Source organism: Coregonus clupeaformis, chromosome 4 (genome assembly GCF_020615455.1).
Source record: "Coregonus clupeaformis isolate EN_2021a chromosome 4, ASM2061545v1, whole genome shotgun sequence".
NCBI lineage: Eukaryota > Metazoa > Chordata > Actinopteri > Salmoniformes > Salmonidae > Coregonus > Coregonus clupeaformis.
Window position 1 is genome coordinate 13,318,855 of NC_059195.1, and position 21,710 is coordinate 13,340,564.

Here is a 21,710-nt window from a genome sequence, read left to right on the forward strand (position 1 = left end):
CTGGAGTGGCCTAGCCAGTCTCCAGATCTCAACCCCATAGAAAATCTTTGGAGGGAGTTGAAAGCCAAAATATCACTGCTCTAGAGGAGATCTGCATGGAGGAATGGGCCAAAATACCAGCAACAGTGTGTGAAAACCTTGTGAAGACTTAGAGAAACGGTTTGATCTGTGTCATTGCCAACAAAAGGTATATAACAAAGTATTGAGAAACTTTTGTTATTGACCAAATACTTATTTTCCACCATAATTTGCAAATAAATTCATTAAAAATCCTACAATGTGATTTTCTGGATTTTTTTTCTCACATTTTGTCTGTCATAGTTGACGTGTACCTATGATGAAAATTACAGGCCTCTCTCATCTTTTTAAGTGGGAGAACTTGCTCAATTGGTGGCTGACTAAATACTCCCCCCCCCCACTGTAACTGAACTAAATTACTATCACCCTGTAGCACTCACCTCTGTCATCATGAAATGCTTTGAGAGACTAGTCAAGGATCATATCACCTCTACCTTACTTGTCACCCTAGACCCACTTCAATTTGCTTACCGCCCCAATAGATCCACAGACGATGCAATCACCATCACACTGCACACTGCCCTATCCCATCTGGACAAGAGGAATACCTATGTAAGAATGCTGTTCATTGACTATAGCTCAGCATTCAACACCATAGTACCCTCCAAGCTCATCATTAAGCTCGAGGCCCTGGTTCTGAACCCCGCCCTGTGCAACTGGGTCCTGGACTTTCTGATGGGCCGCCCCCCAGGTGATGAAGGTAGGAAACAACATCTCCACTTCGCTGATCCTCAACACTGAGGCCCCACAAGGGTGTGTGCTCAGCCCCCTCCTGTACTCCCTGTTCACCCATGACTGCGTGGCCAAGCACGCCTCCAACTCAATCATCAAGTTTGCAGACGACACAACAGTAGTAGGCTTGATTACCAACAATGACGAGACCGCCTACAGGGAGGAGGTGAGGGTTCTGGGAGTGTGGTGCCAGGAAAATAACCTCTCACTCAACATCAACAAAACAAAGGAGATGATCGTGGACTTCAGGAAACAGCAGAGGGTGCACCCCCCTATCCACATCGACGGGACCGCAGTGGAGAAGGTGGAAAGCTTCAAGTTCCTTGGCGTACACATCACCGACAAACTGAAATGGTCCACCCACGCAGACAGTGTGGTGATGAAGGCGCAACAGAGCCTCTTCAAACTCAGGAGGCTGAAGAAATTCGGCTTAGCACCTAAAACTCTCACAAACTTTTACAGATGCACAATTGAGAGCATCCAGAAGGCGAGGTCAGTACAGGTGCATCAAAGCTGGGACCGAGAGAATGAAAAACAGCTTCTATCTCAAGGCCATCAGACTGTTAAATAGCCATCACTAGCACATTAGAGGCTGCTGCTGCTGCCTATTGAAATCACTGGCCACTTTAAGAAATGGAACACTAGTCACTTTAATAATGTTTACATATCTTGCACTACTCATCTCATAGGTATATACTGCATTCTATTCTATAATATTCTACTGTATCTTAGTACATGCCACTCTGTCATTGCTTGTCTGTATATGTATATATTCTTAAATCCCATTCCTTACTAGTTTTGTGTGTATTGGGTATATGTTGTGAAATTGTTAGATATTACTTGTTAGATATTACTGCACTGTCGGTGCTAGAAGCACAAGCATTTCGCTACACCCGCTATAACATCTGCTAAACACGTGTATGTGACAAATAACATTTGATTTGATTTGAACAGCATACCTCCAAGTATTTTCCTATCTATGTTCTTGATAACATACTTCACTGTGTCAATTCAGATCGTGGCTGCTGTTGAATGACTAGAGCTTGTGAGAGAGAGAGCAGAGTGAAGTTGCATGGAATCTGATGCCACAGTGCTGGCAGGCAGGGCCGTAGCCATGGAGACAATCAAGCTGTAGTATAGCTGTCCTATACTCAGAGGAAAAGCATAACTTCCAGGTCAATGCCTCCTATAGCCCCTCACAGCCAACTATATGTTATCCAAGCTAATCAGAATGCAGTCCAAAGGTTGTTTGTATTAAGGGCATCTAGTGCTGTGGCACACACATGGCTTTCCAGTTCCACTCGCTTGAAACTCAACCACAGCTACTCAAATTGAAAACACCAAGCAAAGGTAAAGAGGATACTAGATGTTATCTTCATTGCTATTCTTTTGTTAGTATTTTTGATAGATTAGAGGTGGGTTCATCGGTTATTGTAGGACACTGTGCTGCAGAGGTAAATGCATTTATATGTTTATTTATTTGATCCATCAACCATGTGTGTTTCAGTAGTGAGCCCTTGGGGGAGATCATCTTACTGATAGGCCAGCAGAGTAATTAAAATCTTGAACCTTTGCCATGGTTACCGTGTGCACATAGAACTGTCCGTGGGGACAGTAGGGTAAGGTAGAATTAAACAGGAGTGATAATGTTCTCTCAGAATGATGCAGACTGTGTTCAGTACAGTGCAGTTCATGCTGGATTTATCCCTCAATTTAATGTTATGCATCTTGGGTGGTTGAATACACGGTCCCACGTGGCTCAGTTGGTAGAGCATGGTGCTTACAGCACCAGATTTGTGGGTTTGTTTCCTATGGGTGACCAGTATGAAAGATGTATGCACTTACTACTGTAAGTTGCTCTGGATAAATGAATATACACAAAAAACGAGGACTCCTCAAGTGTTCTTTGGGAAGGGTGATGGTTCTATGTGGAACCATAATGACTCAAAGAACCCTTTAAGCTCTTTGCTCTTTTAGTGATAATTAAATTGTAAGGGGCAACAGCTTTTTGTGCAACCTTGAGTGAGAGTGTCATTCCAGTTTATCTAATATGTTGTGTAATGCAACTACAGATTATAGATGAATTTGACCAGTGACGGTGTCTTGTGAAAGACTCACGTATGGTCTTGTGTCAATTGAGAATGGTTGATTAATTTGGTCAGTGGTTCTCAATTCTCTCCTCAAGGACACCCAGCTGTTCCAGAGATAGCTCACTTGATTCAACTTGTCAATGAACACAGTAATAACAACTATGTAACATAATATGGCTGACCAGAATAAAAAAAGCCTGTATTGTTCTTCAAAAGGATCTACAAAGAACCTTTCAGATTGAGAAAGGTTCTATAAAGAACCATCAAAAAGGGTTGTAACCATAGCGGAACCTTTTTTTGGTGTTATATAGAACCTTTTTTAATGGTTCTTTATAGAACCTTAGGAAATGGTTATTTATAGAACCATACAGGTTCAATTTAGAACCTTATGAACATGGTTCTTCATAGAACCTTCAAAAAAGGGTTCCACTATATCTATAAAATCATGTTTTTCTTGACGTTAATATTTACAAGCCAAAGAATCCCTATCTGATACTAATATTGCATTTTTTTGTGTGTAGATAAATATTCAATACGGCCTTTTAACAAGTCTGTGAAACATTTAGCCTATCCCTACATCTGCGTTTTCTCACATCTGACTTGCTAACACATCAACACATCAACACATGGACAGATCAATGAAGATGTGATCCTTTCCCCTAGATCTTTGTATGGCCTTGCAATTGCACATTTATTTGACCATGATCTCATGAGGAGCTTTTATTGAGCAGTGTGCTCTACATTTGTCTTTTTTTTGATGATGTATGGTTGTATGGATGGGATGCAGCGATACAGCAGAGCCTTGGAGGCTGACCCCATCTGTGTGCAGCCTGATCCCCAAGGTTCCCGCCCGCTCCTCTGCTCCCCCGTCTTTGTTTGCTTGCCTTTTGTCTTATGGGGTGGAGAGGGGAGAGAGGGGAGTGACAGGGGAGTGTCAGGGCAAGAGCACAGCCCCAGCCCTTAATGGAAGCAGCATCCATGAAATAACGCTACCCCAGCCCGTTACACGCTTCCGTGAGCATACGGCTGGGGCTGGGGCTGGGGCAGAGGGAGGGAAAGGCACCACAGTAACTAGGTGGCTGTGTTTTGTTTGGAGGTAGAGTTTCATCCATGTGCCAGTGACATGCAGTAGAGTGTTTAACCGTTCAGTGGGTGTTACATCTCTCCTCTCTGTTGGATAGGACCACCTTGGACCATATAATGTGAGTAGTGCTTGTACTGCAAGGGCTGAATGTTGTGGAAAGTTGTTGTAGTTAATGATTGTAGCTATGTATTCTGAGCTTGAACATGTCATATATAGGCATAGCTTCTTGAGCTTCTTGACATGGTGAGCCATGATCTGGACATGTGCAGTAGAAGTGAATTTGTAATTGTGTTATATGAATCCTTAAGATTTGTATTTCTAGTTTGAGGTTTTTGAAGGACATAACATTACTGTTGTGGAGCATTATCCTCTTATTAGGCATATTTACAAACCTTGTTAAGCCATTCTTTGAAAATAGGGAATAATATGGCTTGTTTTGATAATATGGCCTGTACCTGAAACCTTACATTTTAGAAGTGTATTATGTTCAGAAAGCTTCAATATGAATCTATATGTTTAGTTGGAATCATGTGGACTAGTGAAATGGTTCAATAACCAGATCAAACCAAGATTACTAGGAGTAAATTATGAATTATTGGATGGATCTGTGTGAACCCAGTCCATATGACACATCCCATATCTGACTCACCCATGTGCTTTAGACTCTTGGATCCATCAGGCCTCACTGCTTTCTCTGTTCCATCCCTTATCTTCTACTTTAAGGTTTTCTGAGCCGCATTTTCTTCTATTTGATGTGCCAAGCATCATCAAGGAAATAGCCTCGGGCTACTAATGGACTTCTTTAGCATGGATGAATATTCATCTGTTTGGAAGAATTGTTATATATTATGGTAGTCATCAGAGCAAATGGTAAATGCTTCTAAGTAAATATTTCTGAGTGTAAATTACTTAAGAGGTTTATAAGTTTTCATTCACTGATGAATATTAAAAGCCTTCCGGATTTGATGAAGCTGTATTTGTTGCTACGCTGAAAACAATGGAGGTTCTTAAATGGTTCTTCCTCAGTTCTTACGGTTCCTTGGAGAATTCTAAAAGGTTCTTGAAATATATGGAAGCCTGCAGATCTGTCCTTTTCATAGCACACAGCAAATTGGCCAGTGTTAACTAGTGTTGATTTGTCAGTGTAACATTTCTAGTGTTGATTCAAGAGCTCAATTAACACTGTAAAGAATTAACACTCAGTGGTGTAGAATAACCCCAGTGATGGTGTTAAGGTTGTCTAATGTCTTAATCTTCCCAACCCTGGCAGTCATTCTGAATGCAGGTTGCGTGAGATTTTTTTTCTCCAAATATTTACTATCCCCACTCTGGCTGGATTCCAATAGGAATTACACATCACTTTGCAAACCAGCATAATGTGACTTGCAGGCCTGATGTGGCCTGTAACTATGAGTTTCAGACCACTGTGTTAGAGTAAATGTAGGCCCTCAAACAAAGGCCTTGTCTTAAATAATTTTGCTGACAATATTGTTCATTCATTTAGGATCTCACTTTGTGAAGGTCACAGTTCTGAAAATGAACAAATGCAACAACCAAATCAAATCAAATCAAATCAAATCAAATGTTATTGGTCACATGCGCCGAATACAACAGGTGCAGACATTACAGTGAAATGCTTACTTACAGCCCTTAACCAACAGTGCATTTATTTTAAACAAAAAAGTAAGAATAAAACAACAACAAAAAAGTGTTGAGAAAAAAAGAGCAGAAGTGAAATAAAGTGACAGTAGGGAGGCTATATATACAGTAAAATAAAGTGACAGTAGGGAGGCTATATATACAGTAAAATAAAGTGACAGTAGGGAGGCTATATATACAGGGGGGTACCGTTGCATAGTCAATGTGCGGGGGCACCGGCTAGTTGAGGTAGTTGAGGTAATATGTACATGTGGGTAGAGTTAAAGTGACTATGCATAAATACTTAACAGAGTAGCAGCAGCGTAAAAAGGATGGGGTGGGGGGGCAGTGCAAATAGTCCGGGTAGCCATGATTAGCTGTTCAGGAGTCTTATGGCTTGGGGGTAGAAGCTGTTGAGAAGTCTTTTGGACCTAGACTTGGCACTCCGGTACCGCTTGCCGTGCGGTAGCAGAGAGAACAGTCTATGACTAGGGTGGCTGGAGTCTTTGACAATTTTGAGGGCCTTCCTCTGACACCGCCTGGTATAGAGGTCTTGGATGGCAGGGAGCTTTGCCCCAGTGATGTACTGGGCCGTACGCACTACCCTCTGTAGTGCCTTGCGGTCAGAGGCCAAGCAGTTGCCATACCAGGCGGTGATGCAACCAGTCAGGATGCTCTCGATGGTGCAGCTGTAGAATTTTTTGAGGATCTGAGGACCCATGCCAAATCTTTTTAGTCTCCTGAGGGGGAATAGGCTTTGTCGTGCCCTCTTCACGACTGTCTTGGTGTGTTTGGACCATGTCTCTATCACTAGCAAACACATTAATGGGTGGTACTGGTAACTCTAAAATTCACTCGAAAGGCACCCTGGGAAATATGCAAATAAGGCTTAAAACCCTGAAGCAGGGCTATTCAATTCCGGTCCTAGAGGGCTGAAACATTTCTGGTTTCGGAATATTTGTATGGTTCTTCAAAAAACCATCCCATTTATAATTCTTCAGAGACCCTAAAATAGTTCCCCTATGGCATTGCTCTCAAGAACCTTATTTGGTTCCAACTTGCACCTTTATTTTTAAGAATGTACCCTAATGTTTAACCTAATACATCCCAGTCTCAGTTTGGACACTATATACTTCAGTCAAGTATAACACTGTCAGATGTAGCTTACAAATTGACGTACCAGAAGTTGATTGTTTATGGTATGATTATGTTGTTGAGGGAAGTTTATTCAGAGTGATAAAAGTTAAAAACCATCATGCTTTTGTTTCTTACATTTTTCTCTCAGAAACCCATGAATGTAGCTTTGTGCGTCACCCTGGATTTAGGATCAGGTTGGATTTCATGTGGGCGAGGTGGAGACAGTTGCTAAACCACAGTCCAGACATGTCCTTTTGGAGTGGTTCAAAATGTAACAAAATTAAATAGTTTCCATTCAATCCTTAGTTCAGCTCCAAATGGGTGTGATATTGGACTTGACCAGTTGTTACCAGTAAAAAGCGTCTTGTCCCCAAATAACTTAGACCGCTGAGGCAACAACACTGCTGCATCAGTCATAATGGAATTTCTAAAAAGTTGAGTGGAAAATGCTATTATGGAGCAATCCCGTATACTCTGGAGCTTTACCTGGAAACTATACAGAAGCAACTATACAGAAGCTATAGTATAAGAGTTATTTCAATTCAGTATTTCTATAGTGTAGAAAGATATTGTCAGTTATTTGTCAAATGGGTACAGGGTTGGTGTCTTTTAGAGTTGGCACATACCTACTGTAATGAGGGGGTGGGACATACTGGGCTCCCGAGTGGCGCAGCGGTCTAAGGCACTGCATCTCAGTGCTTGAGGCGTCACTACAGACCCCCTGGTTCGATTCCAGGCTGTATCACAACCAGCCGTGATTGGGAGTCCCATATGGCAGCGCGCAATTGGCCCAGCGTCGTCTGGGTTTGGCCAGTGTAGGCCGTCATTGTAAATAAGAATTTGTTCTTAACTGACTTGCCTAGTTAAATAAAGGTAAAATAAAAACTACTTCTGTCAAGTGAAGAGAGAATAATCAAACACGGCTTTGCGTGTGTACAGCATGTGCGTTACAGTCATGAGTTGTTTGCATATCCTTTGTCTGATCTTTTCAAACGAGGGCAATGTATACATGTTATAATGCTGTATGTATTTCATATTTCACACACTGTGTTTCACACATTTTATTGGAAGCTCCTCTCAAGCTAAAATATGAAGAGAGGGGCAGGCAACCCAGGAGCACTAGACGCCAACTTGAACACCTCTGTTGTGAATCCTTTGTGCAAACCTTCCATCAGTAACACTCCTCAAGCCTCTCCACGTCAAGTCGTCAGCTTAAGAACAGAAAGACCCTTCACAAGTCCAGTTGCCTTGTGCAGAGAGAGCCTTTGTAAACAAATTGCTTTGCCTTTTCAAAACATTTGACCAGTCATCACAGTAAGGAGAAGAAAGCTTGCGGGTGAGGAGAGGAGAGCAGGAGGAGAGTGACAGGCAGCCATGGGCCTGAGTAGGATACAAGCAGGCTTTCATCTGGGAGAGAGAGAGAGAGAGAGCTGAGCTGGAGGACTTGCCATGAAAAGATTAGAGTGCTGTTTGGCACAAGAGCCAAGATGCACTGTGGAGCTGTTGCACACCACCATGGCAACCAAAGCCTTACATCCCCCCTGCCAACTCTCCTCAATGCCATCCCTACTCATGCAATTAAAAAGGATCTTATGTCTTGAAGAAAATGTTCATACTGTACTCGCAAGCTAAATGCCTGTAGATATGTAACTGCAGCGTATGAACAATGAAATTGTACGGTGAACAATAATGCATCTAAATAGCTAAGTACACATATATTACATGTATCAAGTCTCTTTTGCAAATTAATAGGAGTCATTAATCTCCATTATCAATGTACACTCCAGCTCAGCTGTGCCTCCTCCACCTCCCCATCACCAAATCCCCACCCACCCCATTTCCATACCCCCATCCCCATGTCCCCATATCCCCACGCTCCCATATCCCTCTTATTCCACACATCGCCATTTCCAAGCAGGGGACTGCTGTACCCTAACTACCATTATAAACCAGGTAGTTTGGCTTCTGGATGCTGATTGGTTGAAAGACGTGGTATATAAACAATATTCCACGGGTATGATGTAAAATTACTTGTTTACTGTTCTAAATATGTTGGTAACCAGTTTATAATAGCAATAAGGCACTTCGGGGGTTTGTTCTATATGGCTAATATACCACAGCTAAGGGCTGTATCCAGGCATTCCACGTTGCGTTGTGCATAAGAACACCCCTTAGCCGTTGTATACTGGCCATATACCACACCTCCTCGGGCCTTATTGCTTAAATCAGGGATGTCTCCTTGGCAGCCATCCCCCTCAGTCTCCTCCACCAGGTTTGATTGACAGCCTCCCAATGGAGGAGGGGGATTATTTACCTCCCAAAGTCTCCAGGGACCAAGTTAATGATCCCAGCCAACAATACAGCACAAAGAGGAAAAGCCTGAGAAGTCGCTGCAATGTGCTGGAGTTATTTGGAGTGCACTCCTTATGAGGAGGATTAGCGAAGCGAGAGGGGCTGTGTGTGTGTGTGTGTGCGTGCGTGTGTGCGCGTGTGTGTGAGGAGAATTTCACAGATAGTGGCAAAGGCGAGACCAGTAGAGACCAACCAGGGCAGAGAGAGAGAGGCTCCTGAAGGAAGGAAAGTGGTGTTCTCAGCTCTTTCCCACTCTTCAAGTCGCCTGTGCCAGTGCTGTGTTCATCTGTCACCCAGGCTGTGTGTGAAGAAGTGACTGGTAAGGGATAATCGCATGATTCTCTGTCTCTGTTTCCATGATGAGAGTTTCTGACCTGCCCTCTGATTCGTGGTCAGCTGGCCACATGCCTCAGCTGATTTTATCGAAAGTGTGTACATACAGGAGAGCTGGTTTGGTGTTTTTATTAACAAAGACATTATATCAAATTCAATCATCACAGTAGGTGTGGTGATGACGATGGTTTATCCTTTGTAGGGTGACATCTCTCTGTGTGTTAATATAAAGAGAATAGTTTAGTTTGTGCTTTTGGCTCCTTTATTATGCAAAATAAAGCTGAACCAGTTAAGGGAAAATAGTGCTTTGGTATACTACAGTCAAATTCAATATGTTTGGCTGCAGTCACTTGAAATATTCAATCAATGATTTGTTCTTTCCCCAGGCATCTTTTGCATTGTTCATCTATATGTTTCATCAGCTGGACATAACATGATGGGGAAGTGTAAATGCACATTACGTGCATTAAGGCCAGGCACCACAGGCTGAAACGACATTTTTGCATCTACTTATCAAATTTGAGTTTTCATGGTATTTTGGTCCATTAATATTAGTATTTTATAAAAGTAAACATAACAATTAATTATTTTTAATGAACATTTCACATTTATTTAGTTTATCATACTACCGTCAAAATGTAATGAATTTTAAACGCTTTTAAATTAACATACATGGGTCAATCTATGAAAATGGTGGCTTTCCTGTCCCTGCCTTAACCACCAGGAAAAACACTTAAAAATGTCAGCTAATGACACAAAATACATGTCTTTGTTTTAATTGAAGTATTTTATTGTTAATAAAACATATAGTGGCTTGCGAAAGTATTCACCCCCCTTGGCATTTTTCCTATTTTGTTGCCTTACAACCTGAAATTAAAATTGATTTTTGGGGGGTTTGTATCATTTGATTTACACAACATGCCTACCACTTTGAAGATGCAAAATATTTTTCCTTGTGAAACAAACAAGAAATAAGACAAAAAAACAGAAAACTTGAGCGTGCATAGCTATTCACCACCCCAAAGTCTATACTTTGTAGAGCCACCTTTTGCAGCAATTACAGCTGCAAGTCTCTTGGGGTATGTCTCTATAAGCTTGGCACATCTAGCCACTGGGATTTTTGCCCATTCTTCAAGGCAAAACTGCTCCAGCTCCTTCAAGTTGGAAGGGTTCCGCTGGTGTACAGCAATCTTTAAGTCATACCACAGATTCTCAATTGGATTGAGGTCTGGGCTTTGACTAGGCCATTCCAAGACAATTAAATGTTTCCCCTTAAGCCAATCGAGTGTTGCTTTAGCAGTATGCTTAGGGTCATTGTCCTGCTGGAAGGTGAACCTCCGTCCCAGTCTCAAATCTCTGGAAGACTGAAACAGGTTTCCCTCAAGAATTTCCCTGTATTTAGCGCCATCCATCATTCCTTCAATTCTGACTAGTTTCCCAGTCCCTGCCGATGAAAAACATCCCCATAGCATGATGCTGCCACCACCATGCTTCACTGTGGGGATGGTGTTCTCGGGGTGATGAGAGGTTTTGGGTTTGCGCCAGACATAGCGTTCTCCTTGATGGCCAAAAAGCTACATTTTAGTCTCATCTGACCAGAGTACCTTTTTCCGTATGTTTGGGGAGTCTCCCACATAGCTTTTGGCGAACACCAAAAATGTTTGCTATTTTTTTCTTTAAGCAATGGCTTTTATCTGGCCACTGTTCCGTAAAGCCCAGCTCTGTGGAGTGTACGGCTTAAAGTGGTCCTATGGACAGATAATCTCTGCTGTGGAGCTTTGCAGCTCCTTTAGGGTTATCATTGGTCTCTTTGTTGCCTCTCTGATTAATGCCCTCCTTGCCTGGTCCTTGAGATTTGGTGGGCTGCCCTCTCTTGTCAGGTTTGTTGTAATGCCATATTCTTTCCATTTTTCCATATTTAGGGGCTTCATAGCAAAGGGGGTGAAATCACATGCACACACTACTTTTCCGTTATTAATTTTTTTGAATTTCTAGAAATAAGTTATTTTTTTCATTTCACTTCACCAATTTAGACTATTTTGTGTATGTCCATTACATGAAATCCAAATAAAAATCCATTTAAATTACAGGTTGTAATGCAACAAAATAGGAAAAACGCCAAGGGGATGAATACTTTTGCTAGGAACTGTATGTAAGCAGTTATATTGCAAACTTTTGTATATATACAGAGGGAAAAAAGTATTTGATCCCTGCTGATTTTGTACGTTTGCCCACTGACAAAGAAATGATCAGTCTATAATTTTAATGGTAGGTTTATTTGAACAGTGAGAGACAGAATAACAACAAAAAAATCCAGATAAATGCATGTCAAAATTGTTATAAATTGATTTGCATTTTAATGAGGGAAATAAGTATTTGACCCCCTCTCAATCAGAAAGATTGCTGGCTCCCAGGTGTCTTTTATACAGGTAACGAGCTGAGATTAGGAGCACACTCTTAAAGGGAGTGCTCCAAATCTCAGCTTGTTACCTGTATAAAAGACACCTGACCACAGAAGCAATCAATCAATCAGATTCCAAACTCTCCACCATGGCCAAGACCAAAGAGCTCTCCAAGGATGTCAGGGACAAGATTGTATACCTACACAAGGCTGGAATGGGCTACAAGACCATCGCCAAGCAGCTTGGTGAGAAGGTGACAACAGTTGGTGCAATTATTCGCAAATGGAAGAAACACAAAATAACTTTCCAATGAACATCTGAATGATTCAGAGGAGAACTGGGTCAGTGTTGTGGTCAGATGAGACCAAAATGGAGCTCTTTGGCATCAACTCAACTTGCCGTGTTTGGAGGAGGAGGAATGCTGCCTATGACCCCAAGAACACCATCCCCACCATCAAACATGTAGGTGGAAACATTATGCTTTGGGGGTGTTTTTCTGCTAAGGGGACAGGACAACTTCACTGCATCAAAGGGACGATGGACGGGGCCATGTACCGTCAAATCTTGGGTGAGAACCTCCTTCCGTCAGCCAGGGCATTGAAAATGGGTCGTGGATGGGTATTCCAGCATGACAATGACCCAAAACACACAGCCAAGGCAACAAAGGAGTGGCTCAAGAAGTAGCACATTAAGGTCCTGGAGTGGCCTAGCCAGTCTCCAGACCTTAATCCCATAGAAAATCTGTGGACGGAGCTGAAGGTTTGAGTTGCCAAACGTCAGGCTCGAAACGTTAATGACTTGGAGAAGATCTGCAAAGAGGAGTGGGACAAAATCCCTCCTGAGATGTGTGCAAACCTGGTGGCCAACTACAAGAAACATCTGACCTCTGTGATTGCCAACAAGGATTTTGCCACCAAGTACTAAATCATGTTTTGCAGAGGGGTCAAATACTTATTTCCCTAATTAAAATGCAAATCAATTTATAACATTTTTTACATGTGTTTTTCTGGATTTTTTTGTTGTTATTCTGTCTCTCACTGTTCAAATAAACCTACCATTAAAATTATAGACTGATCATTTCTTTGTCAGTGGGCAAACGTACAATATCAGCAGGGGATCAAATACTTTTTTCCCTCACTGTACATCATAGAACATAGTCAGTACCATGAAATGTATTTGTTCTCCCACTTTTAATCTAATAATACCATTGAAAGTATTATAGTTTTTTGGTGGATTGGTTAAAAAACTTAAATATCAGCTAAATATGATAAATAATTGACAGGGAATAGCTGTCCCTCAATTTAATGTCACTGGTGTTAACCCATTATAAAAACCACAATAAAAAAAAGCAAAATCCTTGTTAACTTCTTACTGGGCCAAAGGTTAATTGGAAGCAGGGCTGTTTTCAAAAGCACATGGTGAGTCTGTACTCTCTCTTCATAGGTTAGCAATTTGATGATTATTTTGGTAATTTGCAGATTTGTCACTGGTGTTACCGTCACTGGTGTTACTGTACATGCTGGTTTTAATAGAATAGTCAGAAGATTCGTTACTGGTGTTACTGGTCACTGGTGTTACCGTCACTGGTGATATTATAGAAAAATGTGTTTTGTTTAAAGTAAAATATTATTAATCAAAAACAATTCTTAATATTATCATTAACCTTTTCTGTCTTTGATCATATATGCTAATGAAACAATTAAATTACATTCTGAAAAGCCTGAATTGTAATTAAAATATAGGTAACACCATTGAAACAGGCAACACAAGCCTTTTTTCTTTTATGTTGTAAAAATCAAAATACTGTGGCATTTGCGGGTTTCCCGATCTTCTATCTTTGATAGCTTAAATAACAAACGGACTGAGAGGGAAATACGGTTAATTCCAAAAGGCGTTTTTTATGTTACGCTGCACGAGGTAACGGGGAGCTGCACAAAACAACAAACCTAGCCTGAACTAGATAAATCACACTCCAGCTGGAGGTATATTCCCAGACAGATAAACACAAGTGAGACTAAATGGGGCTCTCCCCACTAGTTATATCCCCACAAAACCTATGAGCAGCTCCCCCCCTTTTCTATTACCATGACAACCCCATGAACAATTAACGTGACTGGTGCTGACAGGTTGGGGCAGGGTCTGCCCACCCTACCCACTGAGGGTTGCTACATTGCTCCCTCCCTCAAGTCCTCGTCTCCAAGGATAAAGTATCTGAACCGAACCGGGGTCTCCTTGAACGCTGTAGCCTTCGGGTTGGAGCAATGGGGGTAGGTGGGGAAGGGTGCCCAGCTCTGGGTGAGAGAGGGGAAGCAGGGAATGTAGTGCTTGGCCTTGATCGGTGTCACCACTTCACCCCGGAAGTGGCTCTGAAGTTGCCGGGGAACCACAGGTGAGGCCGTCCAGCCCTCTGGTGACTGGGGGGTTAAATGGGTGACTCTGGGGGGTGAGCCGCGGTTTCTGGGAGGTGGTGAGCTCCGGGCTCCGGGCGGCTGGTTCCGGCCCTGATAAGGCGCCATTCTGTCTCGGTGGATGACAACTGTGCGGCCAACCCGGCCAACAATGTAGCAGGGACCCACCCAGTTGCTGTCCAGCTTGGGGCTCCTGCCTTTCACTCTCTTAGGGCCATACACCCACACCAGGTCTCCTAATGTAAAATGTTGCCCCATCACATGGACATCGTAACCTCTCTTTTGCCGCACACCAGCTGCCTTGGCTTGCTCTAGGGCAAATCTGTGGGCAACATCCATGCGGTCTTGCAGCTGCCTTGTGTACTCTGGGGCAGCAGGACAGTCGGGGGCCCGTCCATAGGCCAGTTCTGTAGGGATTCTAAGCTCGCAGCCCAACATCAGAAGCGCAGGGGTGCAGCCCATAGATTCTTGCACCACACTACAACATACCAGGTGGACTAACGACAGCTGGACATCCCAGTCCTTTTGGTCTCGGGCAGTGATGAAGGCCAGCTGTGCACCCAGGGTGCGCATGAACTTCACTACCAGTCCATCACTTTGTGGGTGAAGGGGGGTTGTTCTGGTTTTATGAATCCCGAGTAACTGACACATTTCAGTGAAGGCCTTGGACTCGAAGTTCAACCCTTGGTCGGCGTGAAGGACTGAGGGCATTCCAAAGCAGCTGAATATGCCCCCCACCAAGGTGTCAGCCACAGGTCTGCTTCCTGGTTTGGTAGTGCGTAGCCCTCTGGCCAATTTGTGAAGTCCTTGATCACCACAAGGACAAAGCGATTACCATTGGTGGATTTCAGGAATGGGTCCAGCACATCCATGGCAACCCGGTCCATGGGAGCACCAACTCGGTGTTGCTGTAAGGGGGCGTGCGATCAAACTTGGGGGCCTTTTTTGGCTGTGCATGGATCACAGCAACGGCAGTAATCCTCCACATCCTGTCTACATTGTCCCCAGTAGAAGGATTGGCGGGTTCACTTCAGAGTCTTGGTAACACCAAAATGTCCTACACCATGGCGTCCATGGTATAGCTCGAGCACTTCTTCTCTCAGTACCTCTGGGAATATCAACTGCCAACAAGCCTCTTCTGTGGCTGGTTCCAATTATTTCTACCCAGGCCACTGTGACCACAGTCCCCTCACTATGGGTGACTGCTCCACCACCTCATCCTGGGGAGGGCGACATCTTTCCTCCACCCAGCCAATCACCATCTGTAGGTTGGGATCAGCCTGCTGTTGTTCCATCCACCTATCAGTGTCTGCCAGACACACGTGGCCTTCGGACAGACGTCGCTCCACTTCATAAGCATCTGTGCGCTCACAATGCTTGCACTTAGGACCACATAGCCGCCTGGACAGTGCATCAGCATTGGAGTGGTTCTCCCCAGCACGGTGAACAATGGTGTACTGGAAAGCCTGCAGCTGCTCTATCCAGCGGGCACTTGGCCCTCAGGTTCTTTAAAGGAGAGAAGCCACTTCAAAGATGCGTGGTCTGTTCAGATGATGAAGGGAAGGCCACAGAGGTGGTGGCGGAAGTGATGAGTAAAGTCCACTACTTCCAAGAGTTCTCGGCGAGTGACGCAGTAGTTTCTCTCCGCCTTGTTGAAGGTATGGCTATAGTATGCCACTACCCGCTCATCCTCTGGGGTGACCTGCGACAGGACTCCTCCCAGCCCCTTCCGCTGGCATCGGTGTCCAGGATGAACTGTCTCTGTGAGTCTGGGACAACGAAGATGGGGGCTTCACAACAGCCTTTTTCAGGGCTTCAAAGGGAACCTGCTGCTCTTGGTTCCACTGGAAGTAATTTCCTTTCTTCAGGAGCCAGTTCAGAGGAGCAGCCACCACAGCCCCTTCCCTGTGGTGAATGCAATCTTAGCCTTGTCCTCTGGAGCCATGGCCACCTGCCAGTAGTCGCTTCAAAGGTCCAAAGAAGAGAACCATGTGGACCCCACCACCAAGTCAAGGGACTCATCCATCCGAGGCAGTGGGTAGGAGTCCTTGACAGTTATGTCATTCACCTGGTTGTAGTCCACACAGTGCCTCCATGTCCCATCCTTCTTTTGGACCAAAACCACTGGGGAGGCCCAGGGGCTGTCTGAGGGTTCGATAATATCAGCTGCGAGCATGTCTTCCACATTCTGATCTGCGATGGCCTGCCGTACAGTCGGAAGGCAACGGTGGCAATGACGGATGTGGCTGGCATTTCCTGTATTGATTCAGTGCTGCACCAACATCTCCAGGGGGGTGGCGAAGCTGTGGCGGAACTCAAATAGCAGATCCCAAAGACAACATTGTTGTTCCAACTCCATGCCTTCACAATTCTTCTCCCAAATGGACTGAATCACCTTAACAGCGATGAGCTCTGCAGTCTGAGAGAGACCAGGGAAGATATCGGCTGACTGGGCGAACACTGCAGAGCATGGCACTTGGTCAGTTGGCTTCTGAGTCCATGTAGGACCCCTGGGGGTCATAGCTTGGATGGCTGTGGGAAATAGGGGTTGAGTCAGGCTGGGCATGGGGTAGGTTGGTGTAATCACGTCCACAGGGTGCTGTACACTGGGGGGTTGTGCAGGTTCAGTACCTGCTAGGGGAGGTGAGATGCCTTCTTCCAGAGGGCAAGGCTTCGATAGGACTGGGGTCTGGAGTGTCTCTGTGAGAGCTTGAGCGGGAACGGTTGTGTCTTGGGCATGATGTGTTGGACCGGGGGGTTAGCTCTCAACCTGTTGCACCACAGCAGCAGTAGTAGGAGCAGGAGAAGGCCGAAGATGTATGGCAGAACTGCCATAAAAGGTTATCACCTCAGCTTGAAGATCCAGCTGTCCGCCCGCCCTGCGCAGGAAATCTAAACCCAACAGGCACTTCTCTCTGACCTCGGCAACCCAGACGCTGTGGTGGAATGTTCGGCCCGCTATATGTATATCCACATCGACTGATCCCATCACTGGAGCCTGGCCACCCATGACAGTGACCAATGGGACACCGACAGCCTCCAGGTAGGTGTTGGGGGGCAATAGGTTAGGGTTGATCAGTGTAATGATGGAGCCTGTATCAATGAGGGGCTCCACGCTCTGGCCTCCTATTTGCACAGGTATTCGACAGTTGTCAAGGGGTTGAGGATGTAATTGTTGGAGGGCAGGCCGGACACCATTCACCAGTGGTAGTCTCTCTGTGGGTGGACTTTTTGGTGTGGAGCCCAGTGGTGCCCCTACTCTACTGGATCCAGCCTTTTCCCAAACGTTGTGGTTCTGGAGTGGCTCTAGATTCCACAAGGGTGCAATATCTCATCTGATGGTCTTTACGGCTGGTCCACCATTGGGCCGGGGCCGGCTTCGTGTTGAGGTTCTGTCTGCCGCTGCTTGAGGTGAGGAGCTTGGAAGTTGCACCTGGTACGTTTGAGGGTGGGGTGCTGAGGAGTATTTTTATCCATAATAAAGCCCTTTTGTGGAGAAAAAAAAACATTCTGATTGGCTGGGCCTGCCTGCCCAGTGGGTGGGCCTATGCCCTCCAAGGCCCACTCATGGCTGCACCCCTGCCCAGTCATGTGAAATCTACAGATTTGGGCCTAATGAATTTATGTAAATTGCTTATTTACTTATATGAACTGTGACTCAATAAAAACTTTGAAATTGTTGCATGTTGCATTTATATTTTTGTTCAGTATATACACTACCGATCAAAAGTTTTAGAACACCTACTCATTCAAGGGTTTTTCTTTATTTTTACTATTTTCTACATTGTAGAATAATAGAGAAGACATCGAAACTATGAAATAGCACATATGCAGTAACCAAAAAAGTGTTAAACAAATCAAAATATATTTGAGATTTGAGATTCTTCAAAGTAGCCACCCTTTGCCTTGATGACAGCTTTGCACACTCTTAGCATTCTCTCAACCAGCTTCATGAGGAATGCATTCCAATTAACAGGTGTGCCTTGTTAAAAGTTAATTTGTGGAATTTATTTCCTTCTTAATGCGTTTGAGCCAATCAGTTATGTTGTGACAAGTTGGAGGGGGGGGGATATACAGAAGCTAGCCCTATTTGGTAAAAGACCAAGTCCATATTATGGCAAGAACAGCTCAAATAAGCAAAGAGGAACGACAGTCCATCATTATTTTAAGACATGAAGGTCAGTCAATACGGAAAATTTCAAGAACTTTGAATGTTTCTTCAAGTGCAGTCGCAAAAACCATCAAGCGCTGTGATGAAACTGGCTCTTATGAGGACCGCCACAGGAATGGAAAACCCATAGTTACTGCTGCTGCAGAGGATAAGTTCATTAGTTACCAGCCTCAGAAATTGCAGCCCAAATAAATGCTTCACAGAGTTCAAGTAACAGACACATCTCAACATCAACTGTTCAGAGGAGACTGTGTGAATCAGACCTTCATGGTCGAATTACTGCAAAGAAACCACTACTAAAGGACACCAATAAGAAGAAGAGACTTGCTTGGGCCAAGAAACACGAGCAATGGACATTAGACCGGTGGAAATGCGTCCTTTGGTCTGAAGTTCAAATTGGAGATTTTTGGTTCCAACCGCAGTGTCTTTGTGAGACGTGGTGTGGGTGAACGGATGATCTCTGCATGTGTATTTCCCACCATAAATCATGGAGGAGGAGGTGTTATGGTGTGGGGGTGCTTTGCTGGTGACACTGTCTGTGATTTATTTAGAATTCAAGGCACACTTAACCAGCATGGCTACCACAGCATTCTGCAGCGATACGCCATCCCATCTGGTTTGGGCTTAGTGGGACTATCATTTGTTTTTCAACAGGACAATGACCCAACACACCTCCAGGCTGTGTAAGGGCTATTTTACCAAGAAGGAGAGTGACCGGTACGAAACACCTCAAGATAAAAACATAATATTCAAAATCAGTAAGTTAGACTAAATATTAGCATTTCATATATTCGCAGTTAATATAATTCAATCTGGATAATAACACAAAATAGATCATAAGGCTAGAGAAATATATCGACAAATATTACATCAACACGCAACACCCAAACATGACTGAAGACAAGCGTGGAGAGCCGATCCCCAAAAGGAAACGCGACTCATCTACTGACACAGATGATATATGCTTTTCACCACTGGGTATGGTAAGTGTGGAAAGCGACCTGTTGAAGTCGATAAATGACAAATTGGGCATAATAGAATTGGTCAGTAAAGACGTAAAAGAGTTGAAAGCGAGTCTTGAAATGAGTGACGAAAAAGCTTTGGTAATGGAGAAAGAAACCAAAGAATTAAAAGTGACAGTCTCTAAAATGGAAACGAACGTTAGGGAACTAAAAAAGGAGAACAATCTTCTGAGAGAAGCCTTACTAGACATCCAAACTAGATCGATGAGGGAAAATCTAGTACTTACGGGTATTCAGGAAAAGGAGGGAGAAATAACAAAGAATGTTATGAAGGACTTCCTGGATACAGCGTTACAAATCCCACTCGAGGCTGTCGATAAAATCCAACTCGAATGTGTACATCGTTTCGGAAAAAGAGGACAGAAATATGAGTGCCCAATCGTTGCCAAATTTGCTTTTTTTAAGGATAAAGCTATGGTGAAAAGCCTGGGAAAAAAACTTGCTGGCACGAAAATAGGCATGAATGAACAGTTCCCGAGGGAGATTGTAGAAAGGCGCAAAGTTCTGTATCCAATCTTCAAGGAAAACAGATTAAAAGGGAAACGTGTTGCACTAGTGGTGGATAAATTATATATTGACAACCAAATGTTCAGAGACACAAAGACTACTCCTTGGCTATTCTAAAAGTTGTAATAGAGGAGTCAAATATTGGAGCACCTGATACTAGCAATGATAGGGATTGCAATATTAAATAACATTTATAGTAAGTATAGTATTTTATAAAAGGATAAAACGATATAACAAGCAGAATAATACATATTTAAATACAAATAATTAGAACATGGCCTTTTTGGCGGGAGGTTGTTGTTTTGGCGGATGGTTGTTGTGGTTGGTCCTGTGTTCTCTCTGGCGTCCTTTCCCCCTTGCGGCAGATGTGGATGCGGGTGCGTTTGCACGCTCGGCCCATTTCTTCCCCAGTCAACCATGTGGTGTGCATTTTTGTGTTTGAAAAGGTGCGGCGTTAAGGGAGTGAGAGGGGAAATGGTTGCATATCCCAGAGCCGACCGGGGGTCTATGAGCAGGGGTACAGAGAGAGAGCTTTCAATTTTGTGTAGATGAGGGATATACATTTTTAAATATAGTATACATATAATCTAATTTTTCATTGTCCTATCATGATGGAAAGATCCCTAACCCTATAACCTGGACACCCACCTGAGCGACCCATACACCAAAGAGAAGTTCCCATCTCTTTTATGGACCTGCTGTGAATATGCAGCCTAAACAGAGAAATAAATACGGTCAGAGACCTACTTGAGCAGCACCGCCCCCTCAAGATTCTGAGCCTGCCTGGCAGGGTTGGTCTTACAAAGCCAGAGCCCCCTGATGGGAGAGCATAATATACAAGGAAATTCTCAAAGCTGCTAAAGAGAACCTTGACGACCTTTTACCTAGCCGGTGGGGATTCCGGTGGGGTACGCCCACCCAGGTAGTGGCAGTGCTGGCAACACTGGCTGCAGTAACCCATGGGGAGGGGGTCACACTCGGACAATCAGAGAGGGGGTTTATCATTGTAGCCCAGGTGGCACAAAATAATCAAAGGTCTGATCGCATGGAGATGCTTGGGAAAATGGTTACAACAGGGGATCAGAGTGTTTGTGTCTCAGGTGAAGAGGGTGATCTGATCTCCATCACCTAGGACTTGACATAGATTAAGTAGATTAATCAAATCTCACATTGTTATCAATTTCTACTCAATCTGCATGCTTTCTCAGTCAGCTTTAACTGTATGTGCACTCGTAGATCAAGTTATTTCTCGAGTTGGGCTCTGGGATATAAAAGCTGTTGAGTATCTGTTTTTATGGTGGACTGTGGAGGGGGGGGGTTGAGTGTGTTGGAGTATGTGAGTATGTGCGTGTGTGCTTGTCTGGCATCTGTTGTGGGGGTGGGGATGTTGGGGGGGGGTATGGGATGGACCGCGGGAATTATTTGCTGGGATAATAATTGCTTGTCAATGAATTAAATGTAATACAATGGCAATCCGGGTTATATGTTAGAATCCTACGCGTGAACTGCCGACATTATTACGCATATTAATTGATAATGATGGAAAATAGGATATGCATAATTTTTTTTTAAAAATAGTTATATAGAGATATATATATAGAGGTGAAAGCATTGGAAATGCTTTTGGCGGTTAATCTGCTTCTATTTTGTGGGTGGCACTATGTGCTGTTTTCGATGGATGGGTCCTGGCCTCTCGGGGCCTTAGGGAGACGGAGGGACGTGGGTGGGATGCTGATCACTGGGATGACGGCTCAAC

General features: G+C 43.9%; 1 protein-coding gene across 2 annotated transcripts in view; it reads left to right on the forward strand.

Annotated features, from left to right (window-relative positions):
- The first annotated feature begins 3,891 nt into the window (after positions 1–3,891).
- LOC121553068 (E3 ubiquitin-protein ligase Midline-1) overlaps positions 3,892–21,710 on the forward strand; it is a 61,873-nt gene continuing 44,054 nt past the window's right edge. Inside the window, exon 1 of one of the 2 annotated variants that reach the window (XM_041866100.2) lies at positions 3,892–4,102. The gene's annotated coding sequence lies outside the window, so the exon portion shown is untranslated. Of the gene's footprint in view, positions 4,103–9,293; positions 9,431–21,710 lie in introns of those variants that run through there. The other variant, XM_041866101.2, reaches the window with a different exon arrangement.